We start from the raw sequence: 23,372 nt of genomic DNA, 5'->3' as shown, positions 1-23,372 counted from the left end.
TCCGGCTCCTCCAGAACCTCCTCTTGAGGTTCTGGCTGCACTTCTCCCCGCACCTCCTTATCCTGTCACACCCTATCCGCGGCCCCACAAAGTCGCGGGACCTCCTCGTCTGCCTCCTCCTGGCCACGGCCAAAATGGCCATCTACAAAACCAGGGAGAGGAGGCTGGCAGAGGGGGCGACCTGCGACTGTGGGGCCTACTTCCGTTCCTCCCTTCGCTCACGAATCCGAGCGGAGTTCCTCTGGGCGGCGTCCACCAACTCCCTGGACACCTTCGAGGAGCGGTGGGCGCTGTCCGGGGCCCTCTGCTCGGTATCCCCTTCCGGCTCCCTCGTTCTAAACCTTTGACCCTCACTCCCATCCCTGTTTTTTTCCTTTGTTGTCCCCCGTATTTATTTGGTGACTGGGTGTTTTTAGTGGGCCCCCCCTCACTGTGAGAGGGGCCTTTTAGCCGTGGGCAGGACATGCCTGCCCACACCTCCCCCCCAGGAACACCAATAGGTGCAGGAGGCCAGCTGCAGGTGCTCCTGCAGGGCTGCTGCTGCTGCTGCTGCCGCCGCCGCCGCCGTGGGACCCTCTCCCACGGCTGGAAGGCGAGCATCTGGGGGCTGGCGGGCCTTGGCTGGCTGAAGCCCCCACAGGGCTGCCTTCCCCACCCCCCTCCCCTTTCTGGGGTCAGCCTCCCTCCTGCCTCGGGCGGGCAGGGTCTATCTTCTCCCCCCAACCCTCACCCAGTCCTTTTAGGAACTGCTGAGTGGGTGGAGGGTGGGGGCCTCTTGCCCCCTGCCCTACAGCAGGGGGCAACCCCCCCTTCTTCCATCTTTTGGGGGAGAAACTGCTGGCCCCCATTTGGGCCCACCTTCCATCCAGCAGCTGCTGCATCCTCACCACCTGGAGAAGGTAGGGGGCTCTCTCAAAGCGGCGGTTGGGCTCCCTCCACACAGCCTCCTGTGGAGTGGCTTGGGGAGGGGTGAGCTTGGGCAGGGCCCCTCTCCGCCGGGGCTCCGGGGGGGAGCTGCATAGCCGGGGGTGGGGTGTTAGGGCGTGGCCCCTGCCCCACCCCTGCAGCCACCCCCCCCTCCTACTGCCCCCCCCACACCCAGCTGCCGCTGGGGCCCCTCCACCTGGGCCCCTCCAATCAGCTGCCCCTGCCTTCTCCCCTGCCATCTCGAGGCTCTGCAGCAGCAGCTGCTACGGGCCCACCCCTCAGGCGCACGTGGGCACACCCCTCCCCCCATTAACCCCGCCATCCCCCTTAAGCGGGCTGTGCCTCCTCCCTGCCCCCCCACGCGCCCACGCCCCTTCCCCCCCCCTTTTTCTGTTTACTCAAGCGCCTGAGGCCCCCCCACAACCCACACACACACACACAAACTTTGACTCCCTCCACACCCCAGTGCAGAAACAGGAGCCATCTTACCCTCTTGTGCTGGGAGTTGTGGTCTCTCTTCTGTGTCTCCTTTTCCCTGCCCTCACTCCCCTTGCCCTGCCCTTCCCCCATCTGACTGGGTCCTCAGCCCAGCCGGTGGGGGAGGGGCAGCCACGCCTCACTCCTTCCTTCCCTTCCACTCTCCTCCCCCTCCCCCGCTTTCTCTTAAAGGCCCCCACCCCCAATGAACTTTTTCCCCCTCAAACCCACCAATATGGCCCCCACGCCCACTGGAGGGTCATCTGGTGACCCCTCCCTCCCTCTCCCCTCCACTGTCACCCCTCCTATCCCCGAAATGGCGGCCCACTCGTCCAGGGCTGCCCAGAACATCACAACCACGTCGGCTGAGGGCGCGGGCGCAGGCTCCGGGGCTCCTACTGCCTCCGCCGCGGCGCCCCCTGGCGACCCAGCCCCAAACCCCCCCCCCCAAAAGGGCAGGAGGGGCCAGGGGAAAAGAAAGGGCAAGAGCCCCGCCCGGAAGGCCAAACCTCCCGTGGCGGGGACTCTCCCCCAGGCTGCCCAAACATCCAGTGCAGCCTCCCCTTCTCCCCTTCCCCCTGTTCCCTCCACCGCTCCTGGGGGCCCCGACCTCTCGGCCCCCAGGTCGTACGCCCAGGCGGCGGCCGCCGCCTCGCACCCTACTCCTGCCGCCTCCGCCGGGACTACCATCCCCAACGGTCGCGGCCCCTTCCCCGCGCTCACCAGGAGGCACGGAGTCCGCTGCCTCCTGGTGGCTGCCTCGCCCCACGTGGAGACCTACGTGCGGGCGTTGGCACGGGTGGTGGGGCCCGCGGCCGTGGTGGCGGCCTCCCGGATGTTCGGGAAGATCGTGTTCTTCCTGGCTTCGGAGGCCGCCGCCCAGGAGGCGGTGGAGAGGGGCCTGGCGGTTGGGGGCGTGCACGTGCCCCTGGAGCCGCTGGAAGACCTGGGCGTGCGGGTGGTTTTTTCTTCTGTCCCACCCTTCCTTCCCAACTCTGCCCTTCTGCCTTTCCTCACTGCCCTGGGCCGGCCTTTGACGGTCCTGAGTCCCCTCCCCCTAGGCTGTAAAGACCCCGCCCTCCGGCACGTGCTCTCCTTCCGCCGGCAGGCCCGGGTCCAACTGCCGCCGGCGGCAGCACGGGGCGGGGTGGCCCAGGAGGGGACTATACTGGTGCCCCATCAAGGGGCCCAGTACCGGGTCTTTTACACCCTGGGGGAGGCCCGGTGCTTTATGTGCCGGGCGGCGGGGCACGTCCGGAGGGATTGCCCCCTGGCCCGGCACGAAGGGGAGCCCGGGACCTCCTCCGACCCGGGGGGCGTCAGCCACGAGATCGGCGGCGCCCCGACCGCGACAGGCCCCGGGACCGACCCTCCTCCTCTCGTCCCGGACGGATCCATCGCCGCTCGGGCGTCGGAGGATGCCCGGCCGCATGGTGCCGGGCAAGAAGAAGCAGGCGCTGGCGCCCGAGCGGGCACAAGAGCCGGGCCTGCGGAGGAGAGGGAGGAGGGGCCGGCGGCAGGACCAGAAGAGGGCCCGTCCCGGGGCGGGTCGTCCCCCCCCCTTGCCGCCCCGCCCCCTTCTTACCTCCCTTCCTCCTCGTCGGCCCTGTCCCCTGGCCCCTCCTCCTCTACTGCCCAGCCCGCCTCCTCGGAGGGCTGGGTGCTGGTGAGGGGGAAACGAAAGAAAAAAGTGCGCGCACCCGGCACCCCCACCCTGTCGGAGGACGGGGTGGAGGCGCCGCGCAAAGCGCTAAAAAGAGCCGCCAGCCCAGACCCACCTGCCGAACCCCCGGCTGCCGATCCTCTGCCGGGGGCGACGGGGGCTGCCGCGGTGGCGGCTGAGAACGGCAACACCCCCTCCGCCCCGGAGCCAGAGCCTCAGGAAGCTGAGAGGGTTTTTTGCACACCCGCGCCCTCCCCTGACACCCCTCCGGCCGCGACCCAGACTACTGCTGTGGAGCGTCCGGAGGAGGTGAGCCCCGGCCTCGCCCTCCTCTCGCAGGAGGTCGAGGCCCTAGGCCTCACCCCGGTGGCCCTGGACGTGGACAGCCTCCTACTGGAGGCCTGTGGGCCGTCCATCCACTCACCCCCACCCCCTCCATTCTCCCCCTCACCGTCTACCAGTGATCCCTCAACCACCGCCTCCCTCTGCCTTGGGACGTCGCAGGAGGCGACCCCCCCCTTAATCAGAGATGACCTCCCCACGGGAGTTGGCCAGCCCCTGGGCACCCTGGGGGAAGCAGAGTTCCCCATGCCCCCCACCTTTGGCCCCGAACCCGAGGACCCCAACACCCACCCCCTCGACCAGTTGGCACTTCCTGCCGAGTATGTCGGCACCTCGCCCCTATCCCCCTCCCCCGCCCCACCATCCGAGGAAGCCCCTCCTCCCGAGACACCTTCTCTCCATATCCCCGCTCCTGCTCCCATCTTAGCCCCACCACCCGCCATTATCCCCGCACCTTCTCCCAGCCAACACCCCGCCCCAGAACCTGCAATCCTACCCCCTCCAGACCCTCCTCCCCCTCCACTTCCTCCTCCCCCTCCCCCACTGCCCCCCCTCCCTCCCCCTCATGAACCTTCCCCTCCCTTGATGAGTCCCACCCCCCCTCCTCCTACCCCTCCCCTCGACCCCTGCCCACTCATACCTGCCCCCGAAACCGTAATCCTTCGGGAGGCCCCCCCTACATCGCCCTCTCCCAGCACTTCCGGGGCTGCTCTCCCTCCGCCGCCCTCATCCCCCCCAAAACCAGACCCCAGTCCCCACCCCAATCCTTTCTCTGGCCGTGGGGCCCAAGGGTACACGAGGCCGATGGGTACTGGAGACCCCGAGGCCTCGGCACCCCATGCGCTGGTGGGAGAGATGCGCCGGTTCTTGGAGGACATTCGTGGCTCCAAGAACAAGGTTGCTCTCGCCCTCCAGCGCTGGGGGGACTTCCACACCATCCTGAAATCCGTGAGGGCCCTTCTTAAGGAGGGCAAGGGGACCGGGAGGAGGGATGCCTCGGCTTACCAACGGGCCCGCAGCTTCCGTGACGCCCTCGTCGCCTTCGGGGTTGGTCACGGTTTGCTGCGTGGCCCTACCGGAGCCGTCGGTACTCCCTCCGGCGAGGATCCTCCCCAGCCCTCCAAATGGCGCCGATCATCTTTGCCACTTTAAATGCCAGGGGCTGCGGGTCGGGTCTCCGTAGGTGCCGAGTGCTCTCCTTCCTTCGGGAGGGGGGGTACTCGGTCACCTTCCTACAGGAGACCTACACTACCCCAGCCGCCGAAGCTAAGTGGCGGCTGGAGTGGGGAGACGGGGTCCACTTTAGTCACCTTTCGGCCCACCGGGCCGGGGTGGCGACCCTGTTCTCCCCAGACCTGCGGCCCGAGGTGCTGGGGAGCGTCGAGGTTGTGCCCGGCCGCCTGCTGTATCTCCGGGTGCGGGTGGAGGGGCTGCCTCTCCATCTCGTCAATGTCTATGCCCCGACACGCCACCCGGAGAGAACTCCCTTCTTCCGGCAGGCGGCAGCCTTCCTCGACACCATCGATCCTCGCGAGTGCCTGGTCCTCGGCGGGGATTTCAACTGCACCCTCGAGGAGCGGGACCGCACGGGGACCGAGCATGGCCAGGCCGCCGCGGGCGTCCTCAGGGAGCTTCTCATCCATCGCTCCCTGGTGGACGTCTGGCGCAGCCACCACTCGGACGACGACGCTGGTTTCACCTGCGTCCGAGTGGTGGGCCATACATCTGTACACTCCCGGTTGGACCGCATTTACATCTCACGGCACCATCTCTTCCGGGCCCACGCCTCCAGCGTGCGGCCGGCCCCCTTCTCGGACCACCACCTGGTGGCCGTGAAGGCTTCCCTCTCGCTGGGGAAGCGGGGGTCGGCCTACTGGCACTTCAATAACAGCCTGCTGGAGGACGTGGGCTTCGTGGCGTCCTTCCGGGAGTTCTGGCTGGCCTGGCGCGAGCAACGGCGTGCCTTTCCCTCGGCACGGCGGTGGTGGGATCTGGGAAAGGTGCGCGCGCGGCTTTTCTGCCGCGACTATACTCGGGGGGCCAGCCGGCGGCGGGATGCGCTGATAGGGCAGCTGGAACGGGAGGTTCTTGAGCTGGAGAGGCGTCTAGCCGCCAGCCCCAGCGATCCATCCCTCTGCGGCACGTACCAGGAGAAGAGGGACGAGCTCAGGGCCCTCGACGCCCTCCGGGCACAGGGGGCCTTGGTGAGGTCGCGAATCCAACTCCTCCGGGAGATGGACCGCGGCTCCCGCTTCTTCTACGCCCTGGAGAAAAAGAGGGGTGCCGAAAAATACATCCTCTGCCTTCTTGCGGAGGACGGCACCCCTCTTACGGATCCGGTGGAGATGCGCGAGAGGGCCCGCGCCTTCTACGCCACCCTTTTCTCCCCGGATCCGACCGACGCCGACGCCTGCAGGGTGCTCTGGGACCAACTGCCGTCGGTCAGCACGGGCGACCGGGACCGGCTAGAGCTTCCTCTCACTCTGGCCGAGCTCTCGGAAGCCCTCCGCCTCATGCCCACCAACAAATCCCCGGGCATGGACGGGCTGACCGTGGAGTTTTACCGCGTGTTTTGGGACGTCCTCGGCCCAGACCTGCTCAGCGTCTGGGCCGAGGCCTTGCAAAGCGGGGTCCTCCCCCTGTCATGCAGGCGTGCCGTCCTCGCCCTGCTGCCCAAGAAGGGGGACCCCCGCGACCTCAGGAACTGGCGTCCCATCTCGCTCCTCAGCACGGACTACAAGATCATCGCTAAAGCCATCTCCCGTCGCTTGGGGTCCGTGCTGCAGGACGTGGTCCACCCCGACCAGACCTACACCGTCCCGGGCCGTACCATCCTCCATAATCTGTCCTTGGTCCGGGATCTCTTAGAGCTTGGGTGTAGGGACGGCCTGTCGTTCGCCCTCCTGTCCTTGGATCAGGAGAAGGCGTTCGACAGGGTGGACCACGGGTATCTCCTGGGCACCCTGCAGGCCTTCGGCTTCGGACCCCGCTTCGTCGGGTTTCTCCGGGTGCTGTACGCTGCCTCGGAGTGCATGGTCAAGCTCAACTGGACCCTGACCGCTCCGGTCAGCTTCGGACGGGGAGTACGACAAGGCTGCCCGCTCTCAGGACAGCTGTACGCTCTGGCCATCGAGCCCTTCCTCTGTCTCCTTCGTCGACGGTTGATGGGGATGGTGCTTCCAGAGGCAGGGCTGCGGCTAGTCCTGTCGGCGTACGCCGACGACGTGCTCCTCGTGGTTCAGGACCCGGGAGACCTGGCGCGTCTGGAGGCTTGCCAAGCTATCTACTCGGCGGCCTCCTCCGCCCGGGTCAACTGGGTCAAGAGCTCTGGCCTGGTGGTCGGGACTGGATGGCAGACGAGCCGCCTCCCGCCCGCGCTTCAGGCCATCCGGTGGAGCGCGGGTCCGCTGCTCTATCTAGGCGTCTTTCTATCCGCCACGCATCCCTCTCCGCCGGAAAACTGGCAGGGTTTAGAGGGCAGGGTCGCTGAGCGGTTACGGAGGTGGACAGGGCTGCTCCAGTGCCTCTCCCTGCGGGGGAGAGCACTGGTGCTGAACCAACTCGTCCTGTCCATGCTCTGGTACCGCCTCAGCACCCTGGTCCCACCCCCGAAGTTCCTGGACCAGCTCCAGAAGTTAATCCTGGAGTTTTTCTGGCCAGGACTGCACTGGGTCTCTGCAGGGGTACTCCACCTCCCCCCGGAGGAGGGAGGACAGGGCCTGACTTGCATGCGCACTCAGGTCCATGTCCTCCGCCTCCGGGCCCTGCAGGGACTTCTCAACGCCAACACCAACAGTGCAGATAGTCCGGCATGGAGTACGCTGGCGCATGCTTTCCTCCGCCGTCACCGAGGGCTCCGATACGACCGGCAGCTCCTTTATTTATCTTGGAGAGACCGTCCGCGAGGCCTCTCGGAGCTGCCGGCCTTCTACCAGGACCTCCTCCGCACTTGGCGGCTGCTCGCAGCCTCCAGGTCTTTAGGGGCCACCACGGGGGAAGACCTCCTCGCGGAGCCCCTGCTACACAACCCCCACCTTCGTGTGCAGGCGGCGGAGTCTCCCGTGGTGCGCCGGAGGTTGGTCCTAGGTGGAATCACCAGGGTCGGAGACCTCCTGGACTACGACCGGAGAGACTGGATGGAGGCCCCGGCGCTCGCTCAGCGCATGGGGCTCTCCTGCCTACGCTCTCCCCGTCGCGTACTCGAGGAGGTGAAGGCCGCCCTGCCGCCCACTGCTCACGTCTACCTCGGCCGGGTCCTGCGAGAGGGTGCGCCCCGCCCCCCTCTCACTCCTAGCCCTCCGGACCTCTCCGTGGGCCCCCGGCTTCGCGATCCTGCCCGCCCCCCTCCCCTCCACCACCCCAGCCGGCTGCATACCTTGCAGCCGGTCCCCTTCCGAACCGCGCCTAGACACCTTCTGTACGCGCTCGTGCTTCACACGCTCCACTTCCCCACCCTCGTGTCCCGCCCCGACCACAAGTGGCGGGACCTCTTGCCGCCATCGGAGGGTGGGGAGCCCCGGTGGGCCAGCCTCTATTCCACCCTGGTCCCGCGGCCCACCGGGGACATCAGCTGGAGAATCCTCCATGGAGCGGTGAGCACGGGCGTGTACCTGGCACGGTTCACCCCCATCCCAGACACCTGCACCTTCTGCGGCATGAGGGAGAACCTGGCGCACATCTACGTTGAGTGCGCCAGGCTGCAGCCCCTCTTCCGGCTCCTCCAGAACCTCCTCTTGAGGTTCTGGCTGCACTTCTCCCCGCACCTCCTTATCCTGTCACACCCTGTCCGCGGCCCCACAAAGTCGCGGGACCTCCTCGTCTGCCTCCTCCTGGCCACGGCCAAAATGGCCATCTACAAAACCAGGGAGAGGAGGCTGGCAGAGGGGGCGACCTGCGACTGTGGGGCCTACTTCCGTTCCTCCCTTCGCTCACGAATCCGAGCGGAGTTCCTCTGGGCGGCGTCCACCAACTCCCTGGACACCTTCGAGGAGCGGTGGGCGCTGTCCGGGGCCCTCTGCTCGGTATCCCCTTCCGGCTCCCTCGTTCTAAACCTTTGACCCTCACTCCCATCCCTGTTTTTTTTCCTTTGTTGTCCCCCGTATTTATTTGGTGACTGGGTTTTTAGTGGGCCCCCCCTCACTGTGAGAGGGGCCTTTTAGCCGTGGGCAGGACATGCCTGCCCACACCTCTCCCCCAGGAACACCAATAGGTGCAGGAGGCCAGCTGCAGGTGCTCCTGCAGGGCTGCTGCTGCTGCTGCTGCCGCCGCCGCCGCCGTGGGACCCTCTCCCACGGCTGGAAGGCGAGCATCTGGGGGCTGGTGGGCCTTGGCTGGCTGAAGCCCCCACAGGGCTGCCTTCCCCACCCCCCCCCCCTTTCTGGGGTCAGCCTCCCTCCTGCCTCGGGCAGGCAGGGTCTATCTTCTCCCCCCAACCCTCACCCAGTCCTTTTAGGAACTGCTGAGTGGGTGGAGGGTGGGGGCCTCTTGCCCCCTGCCCTACAGCGGGGGGCCCCCCCCCTTCTTCCATCTTTTGGGGGAGAAACTGCTGGCCCCCCATTTGGGCCCACCTTCCATCCAGCAGCTGCTGCATCCTCACCACCTGGAGAAGGTAGGGGGCTCTCTCAAAGCGGCGGTTGGGCTCCCTCCACACAGCCTCCTGTGGAGTGGCTTGGGGAGGGGTGAGCTTGGGCAGGGCCCCTCTCCACCGGGGCTCCGGGGGGGAGCTGCATAGCCAGGGGTGGGGTGTTAGGGCGTGGCCCCTGCCCCACCCCTGCAGCCACCCCCCCCTCCTACTGCCCCCCCCACACCCAGCTGCCGCTGGGGCCCCCTCCGCCTGGGCCCCTCCAATCAGCTGCCCCTGCCTTCTCCCCTGCCATCTCGAGGCTCTGCAGCAGCAGCTGCTACGGGCCCACCCCTCAGGCGCACGTGGGCACACCCCTCCCCCCATTAACCCCGCCATCCCCCTTAAGTGGGCTGTGCCTCCTCCCTGCCCCCCCACGTGCCCACGCCCCTTCCCCCCCCTTCTTCTGTTTACTCAAGCGCCTGAGGCCCCCCCCACAACCCACACACACACACACACACAAACTTTGACTCCCTCCACACCCCAGTGCAGAAACAGGAGCCATCTTACCCTCTTGTGCTGGGAGTTGTGGTCTTTCTTTTGTGTCTCCCTTTCCCTGCCCTCACTCCCCTTGCCCTGCCCTTCCCCCATCTGACTGGGTCCTCAGCCCAGCCGGTGGGGGAGGGGCAGCCACGCCTCACTCCTTCCTTCCCTTCCACTCTCCTCCCCCTCCCCCGCTTTCTCTTAAAGGCCCCCACCCCCAATGAACTTTTTCCCCCTCAAACCCACCAATATGGCCCCCACGCCCACTGGAGGGTCATCTGGTGACCCCTCCCTCCCTCTCCCCTCCACTGTCACCCCTCCTATCCCCGAAATGGCGGCCCACTCGTCCAGGGCTGCCCAGGACATCACAACCACGTCGGCTGAGGGCGCGGGCGCAGGCTCCGGGGCTCCTACTGCCTCCGCCGCGGCGCCCCCTGGCGACCCAGCCCCAAACCCCCCCCCCCAAAAGGGCAGGAGGGGCCAGGGGAAAAGAAAGGGCAAGAGCCCCGCCCGGAAGGCCAAACCTCCCGTGGCGGGGACTCTCCCCCAGGCTGCCCAAACATCCAGTGCAGCCTCCCCTTCTCCCCTTCCCCCTGTTCCCTCCACCGCTCCTGGGGGCCCCGACCTCTCGGCCCCCAGGTCGTACGCCCAGGCGGCGGCCGCCGCCTCGCACCCTACTCCTGCCGCCTCTGCCGGGACTACCATCCCCAACGGTCGCGGCCCCTTCCCCGCGCTCACCAGGAGGCACGGAGTCCGCTGCCTCCTGGTGGCTGCCTCGCCCCACGTGGAGACCTACGTGCGGGCGTTGGCACGGGTGGTGGGGCCCGCGGCCGTGGTGGCGGCCTCCCGGATGTTCGGGAAGATCGTGTTCTTCCTGGCTTCGGAGGCCGCCGCCCAGGAGGCGGTGGAGAGGGGCCTGGCGGTTGGGGGTGTGCACGTGCCCCTGGAGCCGCTGGAGGACCTGGGCGTGCGGGTGGTTTTTTCTTCTGTCCCACCCTTCCTTCCCAACTCTGCCCTTCTGCCTTTCCTCACTGCCCTGGGCCGGCCTTTGACGGTCCTGAGTCCCCTCCCCCTAGGCTGCAAAGACCCCGCCCTCCGGCACGTGCTTTCCTTCCGCCGGCAGGCCCGGGTCCAACTGCCGCCGGCGGCAGCACGGGGCGGGGTGGCCCAGGAGGGGACTATACTGGTGCCCCATCAAGGGGCCCAGTACCGGGTCTTTTACACCCTGGGGGAGGCCCGGTGCTTTATGTGCCGGGCGGCGGGGCACGTCCGGAGGGATTGCCCCCTGGCCCGGCACGAAGGGGAGCCCGGGACCTCCTCCGACCCGGGGGGCGTCAGCCACGAGATCGGCGGCGCCCCGACCGCGACAGGCCCCGGGACCGACCCTCCTCCTCTCGTCCCGGACGGATCCATCGCCGCTCGGGCGTCGGAGGATGCCCGGCCGCATGGTGCCGGGCAAGAAGAAGCAGGCGCTGGCGCCCGAGCGGGCACAAGAGCCGGGCCTGCGGAGGAGAGGGAGGAGGGGCCGGCGGCAGGACCAGAAGAGGGCCCGTCCCGGGGCGGGTCGTCCCCCCCCCTTGCCGCCCCGCCCCCTTCTTACCTCCCTTCCTCCTCGTCGGCCCTGTCCCCTGGCCCCTCCTCCTCTACTGCCCAGCCCGCCTCCTCGGAGGGCTGGGTGCTGGTGGGGGGGAAACGAAAGAAAAGAAGTGCGCGCACCCGGCACCCCACCCTGTCGGAGGACGGGGTGGAGGCGCCGCGCAAAGCGCTAAAAAGAGCCGCCAGCCCAGACCCACCTGCCGAACCCCCGGCTGCCGATCATCTGCCGGGGGCGACGGGGGCTGCCGCGGTGGCGGCTGAGAACGGCAACACCCCCTCCGCCCCGGAGCCAGAGCCTCAGGAAGCTGAGAGGGTTTTTTGCACACCCGCGCCCTCCCCTGACACCCCTCCGGCCGCGACCCAGACTACTGCTGTGGAGCGTCCGGAGGAGGTGAGCCCCGGCCTCGCCCTCCTCTCGCAGGAGGTCGAGGCCCTAGGCCTCACCCCGGTGGCCCTGGACGTGGACAGCCTCCTACTGGAGGCCTGTGGGCCGTCCATCCACTCACCCCCACCCCCTCCATTCTCCCCCTCACCGTCTACCAGTGATCCCTCAACCACCGCCTCCCTCTGCCTTGGGACGTCGCAGGAGGCGACCCCCCCCTTAATCAGAGATGACCTCCCCACGGGAGTTGGCCAGCCCCTGGGCACCCTGGGGGAAGCAGAGTTCCCCATGCCCCCCACTTTTGGCCCCGAAACCGAGGACCCCAACACCCACCCCCTCGACCAGTTGGCACTTCCTGCCGAGTATGTCGGCACCTCGCCCCTATCCCCCTCCCCCGCCCCACCATCCGAGGAAGCCCCTCCTCCCGAGACACCTTCTCTCCATATCCCCGCTCCTGCTCCCATCTTAGCCCCACCACCCGCCATTATCCCCGCACCTTCTCCCAGCCAACACCCCGCCCCAGAACCTGCAATCCTACCCCCTCCAGACCCTCCTCCCCCTCCACTTCCTCCTCCCCCTCCCCCACTGCCCCCCCTCCCTCCCCCTCATGAACCTTCCCCTCCCTTGATGAGTCCCATCCCCCCTGCCCTCCCCCCCACCCCCCCTCCTCCTACCCCTCCCCTCGACCCCTGCCCACTCATACCTGCCCCCGAAACCGTAATCCTTCGGGAGGCCCCCCCTACATCGCCCTCTCCCAGCACTTCCGGGGCTGCTCTCCCTCCGCCGCCCTCATCCCCCCCAAAACCAGACCCCAGTCCCCACCCCAATCCTTTCTCTGGCCGTGGGGCCCAAGGGTACACGAGGCCGATGGGTACTGGAGACCCCGAGGCCTCGGCACCCCATGCGCTGGTGGGAGAGATGCGCCGGTTCTTGGAGGACATTCGTGGCTCCAAGAACAAGGTTGCTCTCGCCCTCCAGCGCTGGGGGGACTTCCACACCATCCTGGAATCCGTGAGGGCCCTTCTCAAGGAGGGCAAGGGGACCGGGAGGAGGGATGCCTCGGCTTACCAACGGGCCCGCAGCTTCCGTGACGCCCTCGTCGCCTTCGGGGTTGGTCACGGTTTGCTGCGTGGCCCCACCGGAGCCGTCGGTACTCCCTCCGGCGAGGATCCTCCCCAGCCCTCCAAATGGCGCCGATCATCTTTGCCACTTTAAATGCCAGGGGCTGCGGGTCGGGTCTCCGTAGGTGCCGAGTGCTCTCCTTCCTTCGGGAGGGGGGGTACTCGGTCACCTTCCTACAGGAGACCTACACTACCCCAGCCGCCGAAGCGAAGTGGCGGCTGGAGTGGGGAGACGGGGTCCACCTCAGTCACCTCTCGGCCCACCGGGCCGGGGTGGCGACCCTGTTCTCCCCAGACCTGCGGCCCGAGGTGCTGGGGAGCGTCGAGGTTGTGCCCGGCCGCCTGCTGTATCTCCGGGTGCGGGTGGAGGGGCTGCCTCTCCATCTCGTTAATGTCTATGCCCCAACACGCCGCCCGGAGAGAACCCTCTTCTTCCGGCAGGCGGCGGCCTTCCTCGACACCATCGATCCTCGCGAGTGCCTGGTCCTCGGCGGGGATTTCAACTGCACCCTCGAGGAGCGGGACCGCACGGGGACCGAGCATGGCCAGGCCGCTGCGGGCGTCCTCAGGGAGCTTCTCATCCATCGCTCCCTGGTGGACGTCTGGCGCAGCCACCACTCGGACGACGACGCTGGTTTCACCTGCGTCCGAGTGGTGGGCCATACATCTGTACACTCCCGGTTGGACCGCATTTACATCTCACGGCACCATCTCTTCCGGGCCCACGCCTCCAGCGTGCGGCCGGCCCCCTTCTCGGACCACCACCTGGTGGCCGTGAAGGCTTCCCTCTCGCTGGGGAAGCGGGGGTCGGCCTACTGGCACTTCAATAACAGCCTGCTGGAGGACGTGGGCTTCGTGGCGTCCTTCCGGGAGTTCTGGCTGGCCTGGCGCGAGCAATGGCGTGCCTTTCCCTCGGCGCGGCGGTGGTGGGATCTGGGAAAGGTGCGCGCGCGGCTCTTCTGCCGCGACTATACTCGGGGGGCCAGCCGGCGGCGGGATGCGCTGATAGGGCAGCTGGAACGGGAGGTTCTTGAGCTGGAGAGGCGTCTAGCCGCCAGCCCCAACGATCCATCCCTCTGTGGCACGTACCAGGAGAAGAGGGACGAGCTCAGGGCCCTCGACGCCCTCCGGGCACAGGGGGCCTTGGTGAGGTCGCGAATCCAACTCCTCCGGGAGATGGACCGCGGCTCCCGCTTCTTCTACGCCTTGGAGAAAAAGAGGGGTGCCGAAAAATACATCCTCTGCCTTCTTGCGGAGGACGGCACCCCTCTTACGGATCCGGTGGAGATGCGCGAGAGGGCCCGCGCCTTCTACGCCACCCTTTTCTCCCCGGATCCGACCGACGCCGACGCCTGCAGGGTGCTCTGGGACCAACTGCCGTCGGTCAGCACGGGCGACCGGGACCGGCTAGAGCTTCCTCTCACTCTGGCCGAGCTCTCGGAAGCCCTCCGCCTCATGCCCACCAACAAATCCCCGGGCATGGACGGGCTGACCGTGGAGTTTTACCGCGTGTTTTGGGACGTCCTCGGCCCAGACCTGCTCAGCGTCTGGGCCGAGGCCTTGCAAAGCGGGGTCCTCCCCCTGTCATGCAGGCGTGCCGTCCTCGCCCTGCTGCCCAAGAAGGGGGACCCCCGCGACCTCAGGAACTGGCGTCCCATCTCGCTCCTCAGCACGGACTACAAGATCATCGCTAAAGCCATCTCCCGTCGCTTGGGGTCCGTGCTGCAGGACGTGGTCCACCCCGACCAGACCTACACCGTCCCGGGCCGTACCATCCTCCATAATCTGTCCTTGGTCCGGGATCTCTTAGAGCTTGGGTGTAGGGACGGCCTGTCGTTCGCCCTCCTGTCCTTGGATCAGGAGAAGGCGTTCGACAGGGTGGACCACGGGTATCTCCTGGGCACCCTGCAGGCCTTCGGCTTCGGACCCCGCTTCGTCGGGTTTCTCCGGGTGCTGTACGCTGCCTCGGAGTGCATGGTCAAGCTCAACTGGACCCTGACCGCTCCGGTCAGCTTCGGACGGGGAGTACGACAAGGCTGCCCGCTCTCAGGACAGCTGTACGCTCTGGCCATCGAGCCCTTCCTCTGTCTCCTTCGTCGACGGTTGATGGGGATGGTGCTTCCAGAGGCAGGGCTGCGGCTAGTCCTGTCGGCGTACGCCGACGACGTGCTCCTCGTGGTTCAGGACCCGGGAGACCTGGCGCGTCTGGAGGCTTGCCGAGCTATCTACTCGGCGGCCTCCTCCGCCCGGGTCAACTGGGTCAAGAGCTCTGGCCTGGTGGTCGGGACTGGATGGCAGACGAGCCGCCTCCCGCCCGCGCTTCAGGCCATCCGGTGGAGCGCGGGTCCGCTGCTCTATCTAGGCGTCTTTCTATCCGCCACGCATCCCTCTCCGCCGGAAAACTGGCAGGGTTTAGAGGGCAGGGTCGCTGAGCGGTTACGGAGGTGGACAGGGCTGCTCCGGTGCCTCTCCCTGCGGGGGAGAGCACTGGTGCTGAACCAACTCGTCCTGTCCATGCTCTGGTACCGCCTCAGCACCCTGGTCCCACCCCCGAAGTTCCTGGACCAGCTCCAGAAGTTAATCCTGGAGTTTTTCTGGCCAGGACTGCACTGGGTCTCTGCAGGGGTACTCCACCTCCCCCCGGAGGAGGGAGGACAGGGCCTGACTTGCATGCGCACTCAGGTCCATGTCCTCCGCCTCCGGGCCCTGCAGGGACTTCTCAACGCCAACACCAACAGTGCAGATAGTCCGGCATGGAGTACGCTGGCGCATGCTTTCCTCCGCCGTCACCGAGGGCTCCGATACGACCGGCAGCTCCTTTATTTATCTTGGAGAGACCGTCCGCGAGGCCTCTCGGAGCTGCCGGCCTTCTACCAGGACCTCCTCCGCACTTGGCGGCTGCTCGCAGCCTCCAGGTCTTTAGGGGCCACCACGGGGGAAGACCTCCTCGCGGAGCCCCTGCTACACAACCCCCACCTTCGTGTGCAGGCGGCGGAGTCTCCCGTGGTGCGCCGGAGGTTGGTCCTAGGTGGAATCACCAGGGTCGGAGACCTCCTGGACTACGACCGGGGAGACTGGATGGAGGCCCCGGCGCTCGCCCAGCGCATGGGGCTCTCCTGCCTACGCTCCCCCCGTCGCGTACTCGAGGAGGTGAAGGCCGCCCTGCCGCCCACTGCTCATGTTTACCTCGGCCGGGTCCTGCGAGAGGGTGCGCCCCGCCCCCCTCTCACTCCTAGCCCTCCGGACCTCTCCGTGGGCCCCCGGCTTCGCGATCCTGCCCGCCCCCCTCCCCTCCACCACCTCAGCCGGCTGCATACCATGCAGCCGGTCCCCTTCCGAACCGCGCCTAGGCATTTTCTGTACGCGCTCGTGCTTCACACGCTCCACTTCCCCACCCTCGTGTCCCGCCCCGACCACAAGTGGCGGGACCTCTTGCCGCCATCGGAGGGTGGGGAGCCCCGGTGGGCCAGCCTCTATTCCACCCTGGTCCCGCGGCCCACCGGGGATATCAGCTGGAGAATCCTCCATGGAACGGTGAGCACGGGCGTGTACCTGGCGCGGTTCACCCCCATCCCAGACACTTGCACCTTTTGCGGTATGAGGGAGAACCTGGCGCACATCTACGTTGAGTGCGCCAGGCTGCAGCCCCTCTTCCGGCTCCTCCAGAACCTCCTCTTGAGGTTCTGGCTGCACTTCTCCCCGCACCTCCTTATCCTGTCACACCCTATCCGCGGCCCCACAAAGTCGCGGGACCTCCTCGTCTGCCTCCTCCTGGCCACGGCCAAAATGGCCATCTACAAAACCAGGGAGAGGAGGCTGGCAGAGGGGGCGACCTGCGACTGTGGGGCCTACTTCCGTTCCTCCCTTCGCTCACGAATCCGAGCGGAGTTCCTCTGGGCGGCGTCCACCAACTCCCTGGACACCTTCGAGGAGCGGTGGGCGCTGTCCGGGGCCCTCTGCTCGGTATCCCCTTCCGGCTCCCTCGTTCTAAACCTTTGACCCTCACTCCCATCCCTGTTTTTTTCCTTTGTTGTCCCCCGTATTTATTTGGTGACTGGGTGTTTTTAGTGGGCCCCCCCTCACTGTGAGAGGGGCCTTTTAGCCGTGGGCAGGACATGCCTGCCCACACCTCCCTCCCAGGAACACCAATAGGTGCAGGAGGCCAGCTGCAGGTGCTCCTGCAGGGCTGCTGCTGCTGCTACCGCCGCCGCCGCGGGACCCTCTCCCACGGCTGGAAGGCGAGCATCTGGGGGCTGGCGGGCCTTGGCTGGCTGAAGCCCCCACAGGGCTGCCTTCCCCCCCCCCCCCCCTTTCTGGGGTCAGCCTCCCTCCTGCCTCGGGCAGGCAGGGTCTATCTTCTCCCCCCAACCCCCACCCAGTCCTTTTAGGAACTGCTGAGTGGGTGGAGGGTGGGGGCCTCTTGCCCCCTGCCCTACAGCAGGGGGCCCCCCCCCCCCTTCTTCCATCTTTTGGGGGAGAAACTGCTGGCCCCCCATTTGGGCCCACCTTCCATCCAGCAGCTGCTGCATCCTCACCACCTGGAGAAGGTAGGGGGCTCTCTCAAAGCGGCGGTTGGGCTCCCTCCACACAGCCTCCTGTGGAGTGGCTTGGGGAGGGGTGAGCTTGGGCAGGGCCCCTCTCCACCGGGGCTCCGGGGGGGAGCTGCATAGCCAGGGGTGGGGTGTTAGGGCGTGGCCCCTGCCCCACCCCTGCAGCCACCCCCCCCTCCTACTGCCCCCCCCACACCCAGCTGCCGCTGGGGCCCCTCCACCTGGGCCCCTCCAATCAGCTGCCCCTGCCTTCTCCCCTGCCATCTCGAGGCTCTGCAGCAGCAGCTGCTACGGGCCCACCCCTCAGGCGCACGTGGGCACACCCTTCCCCTCATTAACCCCGCCATCCCCCTTAAGTGGGCTGTGCCTCCTCCCTGCCCCCCCACGTGCCCACGCCCCTTCCCCCCCCCTTTTTCTGTTTACTCAAGCGCCTGAGGCCCCCCCACAACCCACACACACACACACACACAAACTTTGACTCCCCCCATACCCCAGTGCAGAAACAGGAGCCATCTTACCCTCTTGTGCTGGGAGTTGTGGTCTTTCTTTTGTGTCTCCCTTTCCCTACCCTCACTCCCCTTGCCCTGCCCTTCCCCCGTCTGACTGGGTCCTCAGCCCAGCCGGTGGGGGAGGGGCAGCCACGCCTCACTCCTTCCTTCCCTTCCACTCTCCTCCCCCTCCCCCGCTTTCTCTTAAAGGCCCCCACCCCCAATAAACTTTATCCCTCTCCAGACCCACCAATATGGCCCCCACGCCCACTGGAGGGTCATCTGGTGACTCCTCCCTCCCTCTCCCCTCCACTGTCACCCCTCCTATCCCCGAAATGGCGGCCCACTCGTCCAGGGCTGCCCAGAACATCACAACCACGTCGGCTGAGGGCGCGGGCGCAGGCTCCGGGGCTCCTACTGCCTCCGCCGCGGCGCCCCCTGGCGACCCAGCCCCAAACCCCCCCCCCCAAAAGGGCAGGAGGGGCCAGGGGAAAAGAAAGGGCAAGAGCCCCGCCCGGAAGGCCAAACCTCCCGTGGCGGGGACTCTCCCCCAGGCTGCCCAAACATCCAGTGCAGCCTCCCCTTCTCCCCTTCCCCCTGTTCCCTCCACCGCTCCTGGGGGCCCCGATCTCTCGGCCCCCAGGTCATACGCCCAGGCGGCGGCCGCCGCCTCGCACCCTGCTCCTGCTGCCTCCGCCGGGACTACCATCCCCAACGGTCGCGGCCCCTTCCCCGCGCTCACCAGGAGGCACGGAGTCCGCTGCCTCCTGGTGGCTGCCTCGCCCCACGTGGAGACCTACGTGCGGGCGTTGGCACGGGTGGTGGGGCCCGCGGCCGTGGTGGCGGCCTCCCGGATGTTCGGGAAGATCGTTTTCTTCCTGGCTTCGGAGGCCGCCGCCCAGGAGGCGGTGGAGAGGGGCCTGGCGGTTGGGGGCGTGCACGTGCCCCTGGAGCCGCTGGAAGACCTGGGCGTGCGGGTGGTTTTTTCTTCTGTTCCACCCTTCCTTCCCAACTCTGCCCTTCTGCCCTTCCTCACCGCCCTGGGCCGGCCTTTGACGGTCCTGAGTCCCCTCCCCCTAGGCTGTAAAGACCCCGCCCTCCGACACGTGCTCTCCTTCCGCCGGCAGGCCCGGGTCCAACTGCCGCCGGCGGCAGCACGGGGCGGGGTGGCCCAGGAGGGGACTATACTGGTGCCCCATCAAGGGGCCCAGTACCGGGTCTTTTACACCCTGGGGGAGGCCCGGTGCTTTATGTGCCGGGCGGCGGGGCATGTCCGGAGGGATTGCCCCCTGGCCCGGCACGAAGGGGAGCCCGGGACCTCCTCCGACCCGGGGGGCGTCAGCCACGAGATCGGCGGCGCCCCGACCGCGACAGGCCCCGGGACCGACCCTCCTCCTCTCGTCCCGGACGGATCCATCGCCGCTCGGGCGTCGGAGGATGCCCGGCCGCATGGTGCCGGGCAAGAAGAAGCAGGCGCTGGCGCCCGAGCGGGCACAAGAGCCGGGCCTGCGGAGGAGAGGGAGGAGGGGCCGGCGGCAGGACCAGAAGAGGGCCCGTCCCGGGGCGGGTCGTCCCCCCCCCTTGCCGCCCCGCCCCCTTCTTACCTCCCTTCCTCCTCGTCGGCCCTGTCCCCTGGCCCCTCCTCCTCTACTGCCCAGCCCGCCTCCTCGGAGGGCTGGGTGCTGGTGGGGGGGAAACGAAAGAAAAAAGTGCGCGCACCCGGCACCCCCACCCTGTCGGAGGACGGGGTGGAGGCGCCGCGCAAAGCGCTAAAAAGAGCCGCCAGCCCAGACCCACCTGCCGAACCCCCGGCTGCCGATCGTCTGCCGGGGGCGACGGGGGCTGCCGCGGTGGCGGCTGAGAACGGCAACACCCCCTCCGCCCCGGAGCCAGAGCCTCAGGAAGCTGAGAGGGTTTTTTGCACACCCGCGCCCTCCCCTGACACCCCTCCGGCCGCGACCCAGACTACTGCTGTGGAGCGTCCGGAGGAGGTGAGCCCCGGCCTCGCCCTCCTCTCGCAGGAGGTCGAGGCCCTAGGCCTCACCCCGGTGGCCCTGGACGTGGACAGCCTCCTACTGGAGGCCTGTGGGCCGTCCATCCACTCACCCCCACCCCCTCCATTCTCCCCCTCACCGTCTACCAGTGATCCCTCAACCACCGCCTCCCTCTGCCTTGGGACGTCGCAGGAGGCGACCCCCCCCTTAATCAGAGATGACCTCCCCACGGGAGTTGGCCAGCCCCTGGGCACCCTGGGGGAAGCAGAGTTCCCCATGCCCCCCACCATTGGCCCCGAAACCGAGGACCCCAACACCCACCCCCTCGACCAGTTGGCACTTCCTGCCGAGTATGTCGGCACCTCGCCCCTATCCCCCTCCCCCGCCCCACCATCCGAGGAAGCCCCTCCTCCCGAGACACCTTCTCTCCATATCCCCGCTCCTGCTCCCATCTTAGCCCCACCACCCGCCATTATCCCCGCACCTTCTCCCAGCCAACACCCCGTCCCAGAACCTGCAATCCTACCCCCTCCAGACCCTCCTCCCCCTCCACTTCCTCCCCCCCCTCCCCCACTGCCCCCCCTCCCTCCCCCTCATGAACCTTCCCCTCCCTTGATGAGTCCCATCCCCCCTGCCCTCCCCCCCACCCCCCCTCCTCCTACCCCTCCCCTCGACCCCTGCCCACTCATACCTGCCCCCGAAACCGTAATCCTTCGGGAGGCCCCCCCTACATCGCCCTCTCCCAGCACTTCCGGGGCTGCTCTCCCTCCGCCGCCCTCATCCCCCCTAAAACCAGACCCCAGTCCCCACCCCAATCCTTTCTCTGGCCGTGGGGCCCAAGGGTACACGAGGCCGATGGGTACTGGAGACCCCGAGGCCTCGGTACCCCATGCGCTGGTGGGAGAGATGCGCCGGTTCTTGGAGGACATTCGTGGCTCCAAGAACAAGGTTGCTCTCGCCCTCCAGCGCTGGGGGGACTTCCACACCATCCTGAAATCCGTGAGGGCCCTTCTTAAGGAGGGCAAGGGGACCGGGAGGAGGGATGCCTCGGCTTACCAACGGGCCCGCAGCTTCCGTGACGCCCTCGTCGCCTTCGGGGTTGGTCACGGTTTGCTGCGTGGCCCCACCGGAGCCGTCGGTACTCCCTCCGGCGAGGATCCTCCCCAGCCCTCCAAATGGCGCCGATCATCTTTGCCACTTTAAATGCCAGGGGCTGCGGGTCGGGTCTCCGTAGGTGCCGAGTGCTCTCCTTCCTTCGGGAGGGGGGGTACTCGGTCACCTTCCTACAGGAGACCTACACTACCCCAGCCGCCGAAGCGAAGTGGCGGCTGGAGTGGGGAGACGGGGTCCACTTCAGTCACCTCTCGGCCCACCGGGCCGGGGTGGCGACCCTGTTCTCCCCAGACCTGCGGCCCGAGGTGCTGGGGAGCGTCGAGGTTGTGCCCGGCCGCCTGCTGTATCTCCGGGTGCGGGTGGAGGGGCTGCCTCTCCATCTCGTTAATGTCTATGCCCCGACACGCCGCCCGGAGAGAACCCCCTTCTTCCGGCAGGCGGCGGCCTTCCTCGACACCATCGATCCTCGCGAGTGCCTGGTCCTCGGCGGGGATTTCAACTGCACCCTCGAGGAGCGGGACCGCACGGGGACCGAGCATGGCCAGGCCGCTGCGGGCGTCCTCAGGGAGCTTCTCATCCATCGCTCCCTGGTGGACGTCTGGCGCAGCCACCACTCGGACGACGACGCTGGTTTCACCTGCGTCCGAGTGGTGGGCCATACATCTGTACACTCCCGGTTGGACCGCATTTACATCTCACGGCACCATCTCTTCCGGGCCCACGCCTCCAGCGTGCGGCCGGCCCCCTTCTCGGACCACCACCTGGTGGCCGTGAAGGCTTCCCTCTCGCTGGGGAAGCGGGGGTCGGCCTACTGGCACTTCAATAACAGCCTGCTGGAGGACGTGGGCTTCGTGGCGTCCTTCCGGGAGTTCTGGCTGGCCTGGCGCGAGCAACGGCGTGCCTTTCCCTCGGCGCGGCGGTGGTGGGATCTGGGAAAGGTGCGCGCGCGGCTCTTCTGCCGCGACTATACTCGGGGGGCCAGCCGGCGGCGGGATGCGCTGATAGGGCAGCTGGAACGGGAGGTTCTTGAGCTGGAGAGGCGTCTAGCCGCCAGCCCCAACGATCCATCCCTCTGTGGCACGTACCAGGAGAAGAGGGACGAGCTCAGGGCCCTCGACGCCCTCCGGGCACAGGGGGCCTTGGTGAGGTCGCGAATCCAACTCCTCCGGGAGATGGACCGCGGCTCCCGCTTCTTCTACGCCTTGGAGAAAAAGAGGGGTGCCGAAAAACACATCCTCTGCCTTCTTGCGGAGGACGGCACCCCTCTTACGGATCCGGTGGAGATGCGCGAGAGGGCCCGCGCCTTCTATGCCACCCTTTTCTCCCCGGATCCGACCGACGCTGACGCCTGCAGGGTGCTCTGGGACCGACTGCCGTCGGTCAGCACGGGCGACCGGGACCGGCTGGAGCTCCCTCTCACTCTGGCCGAGCTCTCGGAAGCCCTCCGCCTCATGCCCACCAACAAATCCCCGGGCATGGACGGGCTGACCGTGGAGTTTTACCGCGTGTTTTGGGACGTCCTCGGCCCAGACCTGCTCAGCGTCTGGGCCGAGGCCTTGCAAAGCGGGGTCCTCCCCCTGTCATGCAGGCGTGCCGTCCTTGCCCTGCTGCCCAAGAAGGGGGACCCCCGCGACCTCAGGAACTGGCGTCCCATCTCGCTCCTCAGCACGGACTACAAGATCATCGCCAAAGCCATCTCCCGTCGCTTGGGGTCCGTGCTGCAGGACGTGGTCCACCCCGACCAGACCTACACCGTCCCGGGCCGCACCATCCTCCATAATCTGTCCTTGGTCCGGGATCTCCTAGAGCTTGGGTGTAGGGACGGCCTGTCGTTCGCCCTCCTCTCCTTGGATCAGGAGAAGGCGTTCGACAGGGTGGACCACGGGTATCTCCTGGGCACCCTGCGGGCCTTCGGCTTCGGACCCCGCTTCGTCGGGTTTCTCCGGGTGCTGTACGCTGCCTCGGAGTGCATGGTCAAGCTCAACTGGACCCTGACCGCTCCGGTCAGCTTCGGACGGGGAGTACGACAAGGCTGCCCGCTCTCAGGACAGCTGTACGCTCTGGCCATCGAGCCCTTCCTCTGTCTCCTTCGTCGACGGTTGATGGGGTTGGTGCTTCCAGAGGCAGGGCTGCGGCTAGTCCTGTCGGCGTACGCCGACGACGTGCTCCTTGTGGTTCAGGACCCGGGAGACCTGGCGCGTCTGGAGGCCTGCCAAGCTATCTACTCGGCAGCCTCCTCCGCCCGGGTCAACTGGGTCAAGAGCTCTGGCCTGGTGGTCGGGACTGGATGGCAGACGAGCCGCCTCCCGCCCGCGCTTCAGGCCATCCGGTGGAGCGCGGGTCCGCTGCTCTATCTAGGCGTCTTTCTATCTGCCACGCACCCCTCTCCGCCGGAAAACTGGCAGGGTTTAGAGGGCAGGGTCGCTGAGCGGTTACGGAGGTGGACAGGGCTGCTCCGGTGTCTCTCCCTACGGGGGAGAGCACTGGTGCTGAACCAACTCGTCCTGTCCATGCTCTGGTACCGCCTCAGCACCCTGGTCCCACCCCCGAAGTTCCTGGACCAGCTCCAGAAGTTAATCCTGGAGTTTTTCTGGCCAGAACTGCACTGGGTCTCTG

General features: G+C 67.4%; 1 protein-coding gene across 1 annotated transcript in view; it reads left to right on the top strand.

The window, feature by feature from the left end:
* Positions 1-23,372, top strand: part of LOC142024608 (uncharacterized) — a 94,212-nt gene that overhangs the window by 48,439 nt on the left and 22,401 nt on the right.

This window comes from Carettochelys insculpta, chromosome 22 (genome assembly GCF_033958435.1).
Source record: "Carettochelys insculpta isolate YL-2023 chromosome 22, ASM3395843v1, whole genome shotgun sequence".
NCBI classification, from domain to species: Eukaryota; Metazoa; Chordata; order Testudines; family Carettochelyidae; genus Carettochelys; species Carettochelys insculpta.
The sequence above is the reverse complement of the archived record's forward strand: the minus strand, read 5'-3'. Positions and strand labels throughout refer to the sequence as shown.